The 12,313-nt window shown below is 43.3% G+C and overlaps 1 protein-coding gene across 1 annotated transcript in view; it reads left to right on the top strand.

Annotated features, from left to right (window-relative positions):
* Nucleotides 1-12,313, top strand: part of SDK1 (sidekick cell adhesion molecule 1) — a 544,320-nt gene that overhangs the window by 137,152 nt on the left and 394,855 nt on the right. The gene's annotated exons all lie outside the window — the stretch shown is intronic.

Raw genomic sequence — 12,313 nt, 5'->3', positions numbered from 1 at the left:
GGAACTTGTAGGACATACTCGCTCGGCAGAAGGCAGTGTGCCCTGTGCCCGCGATGCTCTTCTGTGCAGCCCGTGACGCCACGCGGCTGCGCCTTAACAATCGGGGCGCGTGGCTCCCTCCCGGCGGCACGCGAGGTGTTTGTTCTTCATTACCCGGTGTGGTTTCTCCCCCAAAGATTAACTAACTCACACATTTTGATTCTCCCTTTAAAACTCGGCCATAATTTAGTTGCTTTCATTTAGTCTTAAGGCCTGCTTATTACCTCTTGGTAATTAAAACTTCTACTTGTCGCAGAAGGCTGTATGTTTTTCAAACCTGTACGTTTAGAGCCTATTTCAAAACAGTGTCTCTCGCTTGTGGAGCAGGTGACTGGTTTTATTTATGTTGCGTCTCACAAGCAAGCTTCTGGGCGCGCTTCCTGGATGTCCTGGTGTAAGAGGCCTGCGGAAGCTACGCCTGCGCCTGGCTTCTTGGATCAGCTTTCACCTTTACGGCTGCGTTAATGCCAGTGACCGGAGCCTGGCCCTGAGCCAGGGGTGTGGGCATTGTGTGCGCGGACAGTGCCTTAGTGACCGGGGCCGGTCTTGGTGGCAAGTGACCCTGCGCGGCAGTGGTTTTAAAAATCGGTCAGTGCTAATGCCATACTTCTTACTTGTAAGTAGACAGTACTTCTTCCCTGGATAATGATACTTTACCCTCATCGAAATCTACATTCCCTTTTCCTGCCAAATGATACAACTTAGTAAGGTCCTCCCAGATTTTACTACCAAAAGTTCGGTAATAAAAATTACTTTATTTCATTATATGTCCGACTTTTCAGCTGAGACCATCGCCTCATTTTCCTGGCGGTGGGTCACTTCGCACATTGAAACGTGGCATTTTCATAAGTTAAGCTCGTTGCTCTCTTCGTAGCCTGGTTTTCCAGCCTCCAGTGCGTGCTTTCCCACCGCCTCTGCTGCTGTCTTTCGGTTTGGATGCCGCACCCCCGGGCTAAGGACTGACCCTGGGCCGCTGGATGTAGAGGCCCAATCCCAGCCCCTTTGCTGGGATGAACGCAGGCCTGAGGTAGCCAGTGCGTGGCATCCCGTTTCTGACCGTGACTGTGAAGAGGTGGGTGTGCAGGGCTGTTTGCAGCGGATGGAGGGAGAGCACCTGCTTTAGAGCCGGTGAGGCGCGCGGCCGTATACGACTGAGCCTTTAGGCCTCATGGGAGCTGTTCTGTGGGGGTAGCTGCCTGCCAGGAAGAGGGCAGACTTGAGAGCATGGCGGAGAGTGGAGCCAGAACTCGGATCACACTGAGCCTGAAGCAGGAGCTACCCCTGTGCTTGGCATGGCGGGAGTCGTTAAATTGCGTCCTCAAGTCAGTTGAGAGAGAGGGCCCATTTGCAACTGAAAACACCGTAAGGATTCGTTCTTGCCTTATGATTTTAGCTCATGTGTAGGATGAGAAGTGGGTGAAGCTTGCCTGTATCTTTCTCATATTTGTGAAATGGTTAGTTCCCAAGTGTTGCAGTACATAAGCACCATATTTGGTAAGAGTTTCCCATTACTTATTAAATTGTATTTTCCCCATTGATTTAAAACCTACTTCTTAGGAAACTTCACCTGCTGTGGATTTTCTTTGGTTCCATTGATTTGTCTTTACATCCCTTGATCAATAAAAATATTTTAAAGTGTTATTCTTCTGAAATACGTTTTCATGTTTTTAGGGCTCAGCTGCCTTGTTATTTCCCCCCAAATTCTTGGCCATTACCTCCCATTTATTCTTCAGGATTAATTTGAGAATTATTTTGTTATTTTTTACAAAATAACTCCTGAAGTGTTGATTAGGCTTCCATTAATTTTGTAAACTCTTTTTATAAATTCATATGTGAGCTTTGACATCTTCATCTTGCTAGGTCAGTGATGGTGAACCTATGAACTCATTGTTTTGGTTGATTTTACTTTGTTAAATGGCATTTAAATATATAAAATAAATATCAAAAATATAAGTCTTTGTTTTACTATGGTTGCAAAGATCAAAAAATTTCTATATGTGACACGGCACCAGAGTTAAGTTAGGGTTTTTCAAAATGCTGACACGCCGAGCTCAGAAGGTTCACCATCACTGAGCTAGGTTTTCCTGTCTATGTCAGAAACACAGTAACTCTCTATATAGCTAGTATTTTTAGGTCCCTAATTTTTTGAGGTAGATTCGCCATATTTCTTATTAGTGTACTTTTGGCACTTCATATCATTGTTGTGGATGAGGTCTTCATTTCTTTTAAAATTGGGATAAAATTTATAAAAACCCAACTGTGGTAATTATTAGAAAAAGAATCTGGGAAGTCATATTATTTACATCTTTTTATTTATTTTTATTTTTGTGGCTAAAGTATTTTATTAAGTTAAGTAAGTAATTTTCAAATAGTTTCATAAGAAAATGTTCAAAGCAAAGTTAAAAAATATTTTCAGTGAAAAAGCAGATTCGGGTTTTCTGATTCTTCCTGATTCAGTTTTGGGAGATTGTAGGTTTCTAGGAGTTTATCATTTTTACGCAGGTTGTCAATTTGTTGGCATATAGTTGTTCATAGTATTTTCTGATAGTCCTTTGTATCTTCATTTTAAATAAAATACAAATAAAGTTGAATATCCATGACCATGAGGTTTACACATATCTTTGTTTTCAATTGTGTGGAGGCCTCTTGACCAGTGTTGCTGAGACTTATCAATTTTATTAGCTTTTCAAGGAATCAAAGTTTTTGTTGAATTTCTGTTGAATCATTGTTAATATATTTCAGCTCTTTTATTATTTCCTTCATTCTGCCTGGTTTAGGTTTATCCTCTTATTCCTTTCCTAATGCTTAAATTAGATGCTTAGTTCATTGCTATTCAGCTTATCTTCCCTTATAATTTAAGCATTTAAATTTATAATTTTTTTCTAATTACTTTTGTTGCTTCTTAGTAGTTCTGATATGTGCTATTTCATTATTTTTCCATGCATATTTTAACATTTTAATTATGATTTCTTCTTTAATGAATGGATTATTTAGATGTGTTTTTAAATATAAAAATATCTTTTTGTCTTTCAAAATACTGATTTCTAACTTAGTTGCACTAAGGTCAGAGAACTTGAGGTGTATTAAGCTGATTGTTTAGAAGTTGTTGAGACTTACTTTATGGCCCAGTATGTGGTCACTTGTTATAAATGTTTTACATTTGCATAAAGATTACCTATTCTCTAATTGTTGGATGCAGGGCTCTAAAAATATCAGTCAGATTGTTGATTATATTGTACAAATCTTTAATATCTTTAATAATTGTTTTTAGCCTGATTGGCAATTCCTGAGAGAGATATGTTAAAATATCCCACTAAATGATGTGTCTGTAAATTTCCCAAAGTGCTTTCAATATTTTTCTTTATAAATTTGAGTCTGTTACTAGGTAGGCAGAATAATGCCCCGCTCTGTCTTTCCCGCCTCCTCAAAAGATCCTAATTTTCAGAACGCATGAAGTTTTGAGCTTACATGGCAAAGGGAAATTAAGGCAGCAGAAGGAATGAAGGTTGTAGTCATGTGATCTGACAATAGGGAGAGGTTTCGCCTCATCGCTGGGGCCTTGGATGTGGAATAGGGGTTAGAAGAAGAGGTCAGAGTGGTGATGTGGGAAGGGCGCCCTCAGCCACTGCTGGCGCTGAAGATGGAGGGGCCCAGGGACCCTGGAGGCCCCAGAAGCTGGCAAAGCAGGAGACGGGTGGGCGCCGCCCGAGAGGCTCCAGAAAGGAGCTCAGCGCGGGGCGGGCAGCCGGGACTTGCGTCAGACTTCCCGTCAATGTCTCCTGGTACCTCGCTTCCCCCTTTCCCTTCCCATCTTTCAATGGGCCGTGTGTTACGTGTGGCTCTTACAAGTGTGACGTATGTAGATTTTGAATTCTTTACCGTGTCTGACAATATTGGTTTTTAGTTGGAGAGATCAGAGCAGTTACTATGATTATGGATATTTGGAATTATTCTTGCGGTTGTATTGCTACCATTTTATTTCATCCCACTTCAATTTTTAAAAGTAATTTCTCCTTTTTATGTCTCCCCACTATTTTAGATTTAATGAATTCCGTTTCTATTGTTTTAATAGTTTCTCTTAAAGTTTAGCATGCGCACTGAAACTCGAAAGATTTCTTCCGAACAACACGAGGCTTTCTGGTCGTTGCTCTTCCGCATTCTTATCTGCCAGTGGTTTTTTGTGTGTGTGTTTTTCTGTCTTGCTTTTCATGGAACCTTCAAATTCAGTGCCATTATTATTGTTGTTTTTATAGAAACGTTTGTTTGGCATTGACCGTGTTTACTGTTTCTTGGCCCAGCTTTTCTTCATTTCTTAGACATCCTCTGGGTGTGTGTGTTTCCTTTCTGAAGCGTATTATTTCTTTATCACACTTTTTAAAAAAAGATATTTTTAATGATTTTAGAGAGAGAAAGGGGGATGGGGGGGAGAGAGAGAGAGAGAGAGAGAGAGAGAGAGATCAATCGGCTGTCTCTTGCACATCCCCCACCGGGAACAGAGCCCACAACCCGGGCATGTGCTCGACCAGGAATTGAACTGGCAACTGCCCAACCAACTGAGCCTCACCAGCCAGGGCACACCTTTTGTTTGTGTTTGAAAAATATGATTTTGCCATTGCATTGGAGTCATCGTTTTATTTGCTATAGCGTTCTAGGCTAACAGTTACTTTTCTGTCAGTGTCACGGATATATTGTAGACTTTACAGTGTGTGTTTTTTCTGCATCGTAAAATATTCAGTTGTCGTCCGCCTCCCAGGACTGCGGTGGGGAAGTGTCCTGGGAACGGAATGCTGTTCCCGCAGCGGCTGTTTGTCTCTGGTCCGCAGTTTCATGGCCGTGGGTGTGGGTGTGGACTCCTGGGGACTCACTGTGATTCCTGCATCGGAGGCGTTATGTTTGCCACCAGCTCTGGGAGGTTGTCAGTCATTTTTCCTCCCCTCCATCATACCTAGCACATGTATGTTGTTGGTACTTCTCACTCTTCTCTTAACTGTGTTTAAAACACAGTATTTTCTGGCTACGCCTTAGGCTGCATTCCAGGTAGTGTTTTCTTTTCTATCTCCTCGCTCACAAAGTTCTCTTTTCAGTTGTGTCTAACTTGCTATTTAAATGATTCTGGTTTTTCAGAAGGTGCGTTATTTACTTTGTAAATAAGCTGCGTCATATTTCCATCGTCTCTCAGTCCTTTCTTGTGACTGTAATTGCCTTTGCATTCTGTATCTGAGCATTCTGTATACCTTAATTTTTTAATGAGCCTGATGGTCATGTTTGCTTCTTCCAATCGCCCTTATGATGCTTTCCCCTTTTACGCCATTGTTTTTATTGGGCGTTGCTGTCAGTGGAGACTGTCATTGTAAGGATGCTGAGAGGGGTCAAAGGAGCCTTTCTCTAGAGCAGTGGTTCTCAACCTTCCTAACGCCGCGGCCCTTTAATACAGTTCCTCATGTTGTGGTGACGCCCAATTTCATGGTTACAAATTGAACATAATGAAAGCATAGTGACTCATCACAAAAACAATATGTAATTATATAGGTGTTTTCCGATGGCCCTAGGCGACCCCTGTGAAAGGGTCGTTCGACCCCCAAAGGGGTGGTGGCCCACAGGTTGAGAACCGCGGCTCTAGAGCCAGTGTTTCTCTGTCGTGGGTGTGGAGCACCTGCCAGGTGGCCTACTTCCCATCAGTTTCCTGTTTGGAGTTTGGGACCACACAGAGGGGAGGCTAAGTGTCAGTCGTTTGTTAATGTCTGTGACTAGAATTCACATGTTCTTTCTGCTTCATCCAGAACCAAGACCCAAAGAGCCAGGTCTCCGGTCTGCCTGCTTGGTGGGGATTTTCTTTAGTCCGTTTCCCCGGAAAGCAGGGACCGTTACTTTCTCTTATAATTTCCCGCGATCTAGGCCCAAGGTCCTTTCTCCTGACTTCCGTGCATCATTGAAAGCAGAGGCTGTGGGCTCTGGGCTACCAGCTTCAGCCTGGGGTTTGTGCTCCGCCTGCTAAACAGTTACTTCCACTGTGGGTGGCGCACAGCATTGCCCGGGGTGCGGCGCAGTGACCAGACACGGAGTCTCAGGTGCAGCGCGCAGCCCCTGGGGGTCCACCGCCCCTCGGGGTGCCCATCCTCCTGCTTCTTTGTTGGCTCTGTCCCTTGAAAAGGACGCCTCTTTCTTTCTTGCAAGTTAAGCTGTGCACATACAAGGCGCTTCGAATATTTATCTTTTATTTTTTCACATTTTATTGCAAAAATGCTTTTGGAGATCTAGGCTAGTCTGCTGTTTTTCTATTTTTAAAAATCTACACATTTTTAGAGTGAAAATTTATGACTGTATCATTTAAAAAAATAAACAATGTACTATATGTTTTTTCTTAAATGTTCTTTTAACATTTTTTTAGGTTTATCCGTATAAATACAGGTAGCTCTATGACTTTTAACTCCTATGTGACATTTCATCTTATGAGTAATGAGGTGTTAGTTACCCATTCCCTATCAATAACGTTCCAAAGTTTTCACCTTTTTGCTCGTATAAACACTCCTGCATCTCTCTGCGTATTTGGGAGAGCTCGCTAAGGGGTGTAATTAGAAGTGGGACTGAAGTTCGTTAGTGCCGTGAGGCGGACCGTTCTGCAGTTCACCTGGTCCCGTCTCTCCAACAAGTCCGCCATGGAAAAGGGCAGTTCTGGGGCTCAGGGAGGCGAAAAGCTACGTGTGAGTTCGCTGGTACCTGAATGCAGTGTGTGGCCCTTAGTTGAGTCCTGGCTTGAACAAACCAGCTGTAAAAGTACGTTTTAGACATTTGTAGAAATTTGAATATGGGCTGGGATCAGAAGAATTTAAGGAATTACTGTTAATGTTGTTAGCTGTGACAATAAGGTAGGAAAATATCCCATTTTTGAGATATCATGATGTCCGCTATTTACGTGAAAATAATTCAACAAAATATTGATAAGACAAACATGGCAGCGTATTAACTAAATGTGGATGGTGGGCACATAGATATTCATTAGACTGTTCTTTGTACTTTTCTTTATATTTGAAACTTTCATAATAGTTAATGACAAACCCAATTATTTGCTTTTCATTCTGTAATAGGACTTGACAAACTGTTGCCTGAGGGCCTAATCTGGCCCCATGCACATTATTGTAAATAAAGTTTTATTGGAACACGGCCGTACTCATTTGTTTCTGAATTGTCTGTGGCTGCTTTGGTGCTACGCTGGCAGTGTTGAGTAGTTTGAGGCCCTTTGGCCGGCACAGCCTACAATGCTTCCTCTCTGACCTTTTACAGAAAAGTCTTGCGGAGCCCTGCTCTGTAGGTGTCCCCTGGTTTATTTTGCTCCATGGCCCTTAGCCCTCTGCTCTTCTCTCTCCCCTCAGCATATAATTATGAATTTATTGTTTGGTTCTGGTCAGTAGGATATAAGCTTCAACACAGACTTTGGTTTTCACTAAAATAATAAATACCAGGAACCTATTAGGAGCTCAGTAAACGTTTGTTGACGAATGAATGCGTTAACATGTGAGAGCTGGGTTTTCCCTCATCCTCGTGAGCACATGCAGTAAGGGATTTATACATGTTGCCAGGAAAGCGGCTGGAATGGTGTTGCGTTGTTCTTTTCCTTTGCGTGTCTCTGGCTCCTCCTGGGGCGATCGCTGCCTCTCCTGTTCTCTGTTGATGGAGTGAGTACACTTTATCTCGTGCGAACTGCTTGCTAATCCCTTACCTGGTTTTCTCTTTGGCTGCCTTCAGGAATGCTTTGAGTTTGGGTTGAAGCTGCTTTCCTCCGGGGAGGACCTGTGTTTGCTGATGCCAGTTGCCTGGGGGCACATTTAGAATTGTTTGCTTGAGGTCATGTTGGACTTCCTGGGAGTGTCGGCATCTGGGCTGGAGGTGGTGTGAGCCCCCTGGTGGCTGTAAACTCTCGGGAAGCCGGTTCCCTTCCACTCTAATAAGTCAGACTTGTTTCTTCGCTTTTCTCTTCAGCCCAGGGCTCCCTCTCCCTTCACCTTTACCCTGGAGTCAAAGGGCTGTGTGACTCCAGCTTAATTCAGAGTCTCCTTCGAGCTTTGCAGTTTGCAGAGACCATGGGCTTCATTGCCCGTCCGTCTCCGGTGCCCGGCGCAGCCATCAGGCCGGAAGCCCAGGCCACCAGAGCTCAGAGGCCAGGAGGGCGCACTGCCGCCCGGAGTCCAGCTTGCCTTACCCTGCCAGCTCCTCCCTCTGGCGCCCGATCACAAGTACAGTGTAGAGTAGCTTTGGGGGAAGTATTTCACCTGACATTTCTAACTGTTGTCAGCAGGGACGCAGCTTGGGGAGCCTGGTCTCGGAATACTGTGAAGTGAGGCCTGTATCCTTTCCATGCACCAACACTGCCCGCTCTATCGGGGAGCATCACAGACGCCTGGGAGAACCTCCCCTTCGTGCTTATCTTTCCTCGGGGGACTCTGAGGCCCTTTCCGTGCTCTCTCTGCTGATCCTCTCCCGGTGCCGAGTTCTGCCGGCCAGACCTGCCGCCCACTTGGTTGTCACACAGACGTTTGAATCTTCATGTCGTTAAGTTTATTAAGCTTTTCTTGTGTTTCAATCTTCTGCCTTTTTAAAGAAGGAATCCTCACCCACGGTTATAAACATTTTCTGTGTCTCCTATCAGTATGCATATGCTTTGGTTTTGGGTGGGTTGATCTCCATTCATCTGGAACATGTCTTGTGACTGATGCGAGGTCGGGCTTCCATCATGTGCGTCCCGGAAGGGTGGCGATTTCATTCACTGATCTTCCTCGGCGAGCTGGTCAGGGCGCAGGCAGGAAACAGTGTGCAAGCAGAGGGTGAAGCGAGAGGAGTTTAGTAACGGGGCTTGCCCGGCGGTGTGGCTGTTTAGGGAAACCGGAAGGAATTCTCCAGCCCCGGAGCAGGTGGCACCTGCCTTCCCCACGGCGAGACCTTAGGCAGGGGTCCTCAAACTACGGCCCGCGGGCCACGTGCAAATACAAATGTTGTATTTGTTCCCGTTTTGTTTTTTTACTTCAAAATAAGATATGTGCAGTGTGCATAGGAATTTGTTCATAGTTTTTTTTTAAACTATAGTCCGGCCCTCCAACGGTCTGAGGGACAGTGAACTGGCCCCCTGTTTAAACAGTTTGAAGACCCCTGCCTTATGGGTTAGACGCAGGGGCGGGCAAACTTTTTGACTCGAGGGCCACAATGGGTTCTTAAACTGGACCGGAGGGCCGGAACAAAAGCATGGATGGAGTGTTTGTGTGAACTAATATAAATTCAAAGTAAACATCATTACATAAAAGGGTATGGTCTTTTTTTTTTTTTTTTTTAGTTTTATTCATTTCAAACGGGCTGGATCCGGCCCGCGGGCCGTAGTTTGCCCACGGCTGGGTTAGAGGCATGGAGTGGGAGACGATGTTGAGAGGACTGAGTGGAGGGGCCACCTGCTTGGAGCGTGGCATCTTGGGGAGTGTGTGGTGAGCTTTGTGGCAGCTCTGTGGAATGGGAGTAGTGTGTGTGTGCGTGTGTGTGTGTGTGTGGTGTTAGGGTTCAGGGGCCAGAATGACTATCTTGTCCTGATCACCTTGGCCCCCTTGGTGGAAACCAGCTGGAGGGCTCAGGAGCCCACTGACAGCCTTTTAGGGAAAGAGCAGGGGCAGATGGGAGGGTCGGGAACCGCAGGCATCAGCACATCCACTGGCTGGAATTTCACCTTCTTTACTTCTCAAACCCCATAAACTGTCGGGCCTCTGCCCGGGTAACATGGTGGCTGCTCGGGCAGATGCACGGGTTCGAATGCAGATCCTGCCAAGCACTAGTTGTCCCTTCCACTTCCTGTGTTGTAGTTTTCTCAACTATAAAGTGGGCCTAGTAAAATACCCACTTTAAAACATGGTTGTGAGAATGAAACTAGCTTATCTTGCAAGAGACCTTGAACTGTCCTTCGCACCTAATCAGTGCCAAGTTCATGTTAGCCGTGATAGTGATGAGGATGGCAACAGTGATGGAGTGGATGGCAAGGCTGTTTCATTCTCTTCTGTTAATCTTCCTGTATGAACATTATGCCATGTTATTAATCTTCTGTATTAATATTATACCACTCTCATTAGTATAATGCCATATTGTTTTTGTATTGTGTTGTATAGATCAAACTCTTCACCGATCCTTTAAATTTGTTTCTTGCATATTTTTTATGTTAGTTTTAGAATTAGCTTGTCAAATTCCCCAAAGATTATGTTTGAATGTTGATAGGGATAAGGATTACACTTGTCAAAAGGGATTTGTTAAAAACTGACATCTTTACAGCATTGTCTTACCATTCTTGAACAGACTATGTTTTCATTTGTTTAGACTTCTTTAAGCCCTGTAGTAAAGTTTTATACTTGGCTTCATAAAGATCTTGCGCATTTCTTTTAAAGAGTTTTATACCCATTTTAGTGTCTGTGTTGCTTTTTTTCTATTAGATTCTTAAATTGGCTATTCTGGAGGTGTGAGAGAGCTATTGATTTTTGTGTTGACCTTGTCTGTGGTCCACTTGCCAAATTTTCTTATTATTTTTCTGTTGATTTTATAGGTGAGTAGTCACATTGCTGTGAATTATGATGGGCTTGTCTTTTACGTCCCCGTATTTATGGCTATGCCTGGTCTAGCTCATTGCGATGCCCAGGTCAGTGCATTGTGGGGTGTGGCAGGTGAAACAGGTCTTTGTGTTTTACCCTTCCTTTTAGTGGATGCTTCCAATATTTTACCATTGAATAGAAACATTTTTAAATTTATTTATTTTTAAAATTACATTTTTATTGATTTCAGAGAGGAAGGAAGAGAGATAGAAACATCAATCATTGATCAGCTGCCTCCTGCACGCTTCCCCCTGGGGATGGAGCCCTCAACCCAGGCATGTGCCCTTGATCAGAATCGAACCCAGGAACCTTCAGTCACAGGCCGATGCTGTATCCACTGAGGCAAACCAGCTAGGGCTGAATATAAAATTTTCTCTAAATTTCTGGTCTATACTCTTTTTCCAGATTTGCTCAGTATATTTGTTAGGAATTGGAGTTGAATATTATTAAATGATATTTCAGCCTCTGTTTGGTAATCATATTAGAGGCCCGGCGCATGACATTTGTGCACTCAAGGGGGTGCCTCAGCCCGGCCTGCACCCTCTTGCAGTCCGGGAGCCCTCGGGGAGCAGGCCTCAGTCGTCAGTCAGACATCCCTAGCGCTGCCCTGGAGGCAGGAGAGGCTCCCGCCACCTCTGCTGTGCTCACCAGCTGTGAGCCCGGCTTCTGGCTGAGCAGCGCTCCCGCTGTGGGAGCGCACTGGCCACTAGGGGCAGCTCCTGCATTGAGTGTCTGCCCCCTGGTGGTCAGTGCGTGTCAGAGCAAATGGTCAACCGGTTGTTCCGGTTGTTGGGTTGTAATGGTCACTTAGGTTTTTATATATATAGATGATTCTTTTCTTTTTTAGTATGTTAATATAATACATTCTTTGGGATTTTTTTTAAAAATCACTGAACTATATGTATATACCTTGCGTAAACCCCACATGGTAACAGCACTTGACTAACTTTTACACTTTAAAATACTTCATTTAAAAATGTTATATCTATGTTCATAAATGCTATTTCCATCTAAGTTTCTATTCTTGTACTTATCTCATTATGTTGGTCTCTTAAAATGTTAGCTAGTTTTTTTTGTTTTTATTTTTTGCTTTGTCCTGAGTTTATAAAAAACATTGTAATTATCTAGTCCTTAATGATTTAGAAACCTCTTCCAAAAACCATCAGAGTCTTTCCTTTTTCTGTTTCTTTCTTAGAGTTAAATCATTATCTATCATTTTAGCTTTTTCTATGACTATTATGTCTGTTCATGTTTTTTTTTTATTCATATGAAAGTTTTTGTACATTTTTCTTATATTTCATCCATTTTGCCTAGGCTTTAAAATTAATTAAAATTATATGGGAAAAGTAAAAACAATCTCTTTCAAATCTGAAGTTACGTTCCCTTTTCCATTTCTAGTGTGGTTTGTTTGGACTAACACTCTTTTTTCTTAATCAGACTTACCAAAACTTTGCCAGTTTTGTTAATCATTTAAAAAAAAACCTGGGCTTTAAATATCCTGGCATTTTGTTTTGTTTCCTAATTCATTTCTTCTTTCATGTCCAGAAATTTCTTCTACTTTCCTTGTTGGGCTTATTTGTGAAGTTTTTCTCTCATTTTCTGAGTTAAATAACTAATAATTTTCAGTCTTTTGCCTTTTCTAAGAGATGCATCTTATGCTGTAT

The sequence above is a fragment of the Myotis daubentonii genome, chromosome 5 (genome assembly GCF_963259705.1).
Source record: "Myotis daubentonii chromosome 5, mMyoDau2.1, whole genome shotgun sequence".
Lineage (NCBI taxonomy): Eukaryota > Metazoa > Chordata > Mammalia > Chiroptera > Vespertilionidae > Myotis > Myotis daubentonii.
Note: the sequence above shows the minus strand (reverse complement) of the source record. Positions and strands in the feature narration are given on the sequence as shown.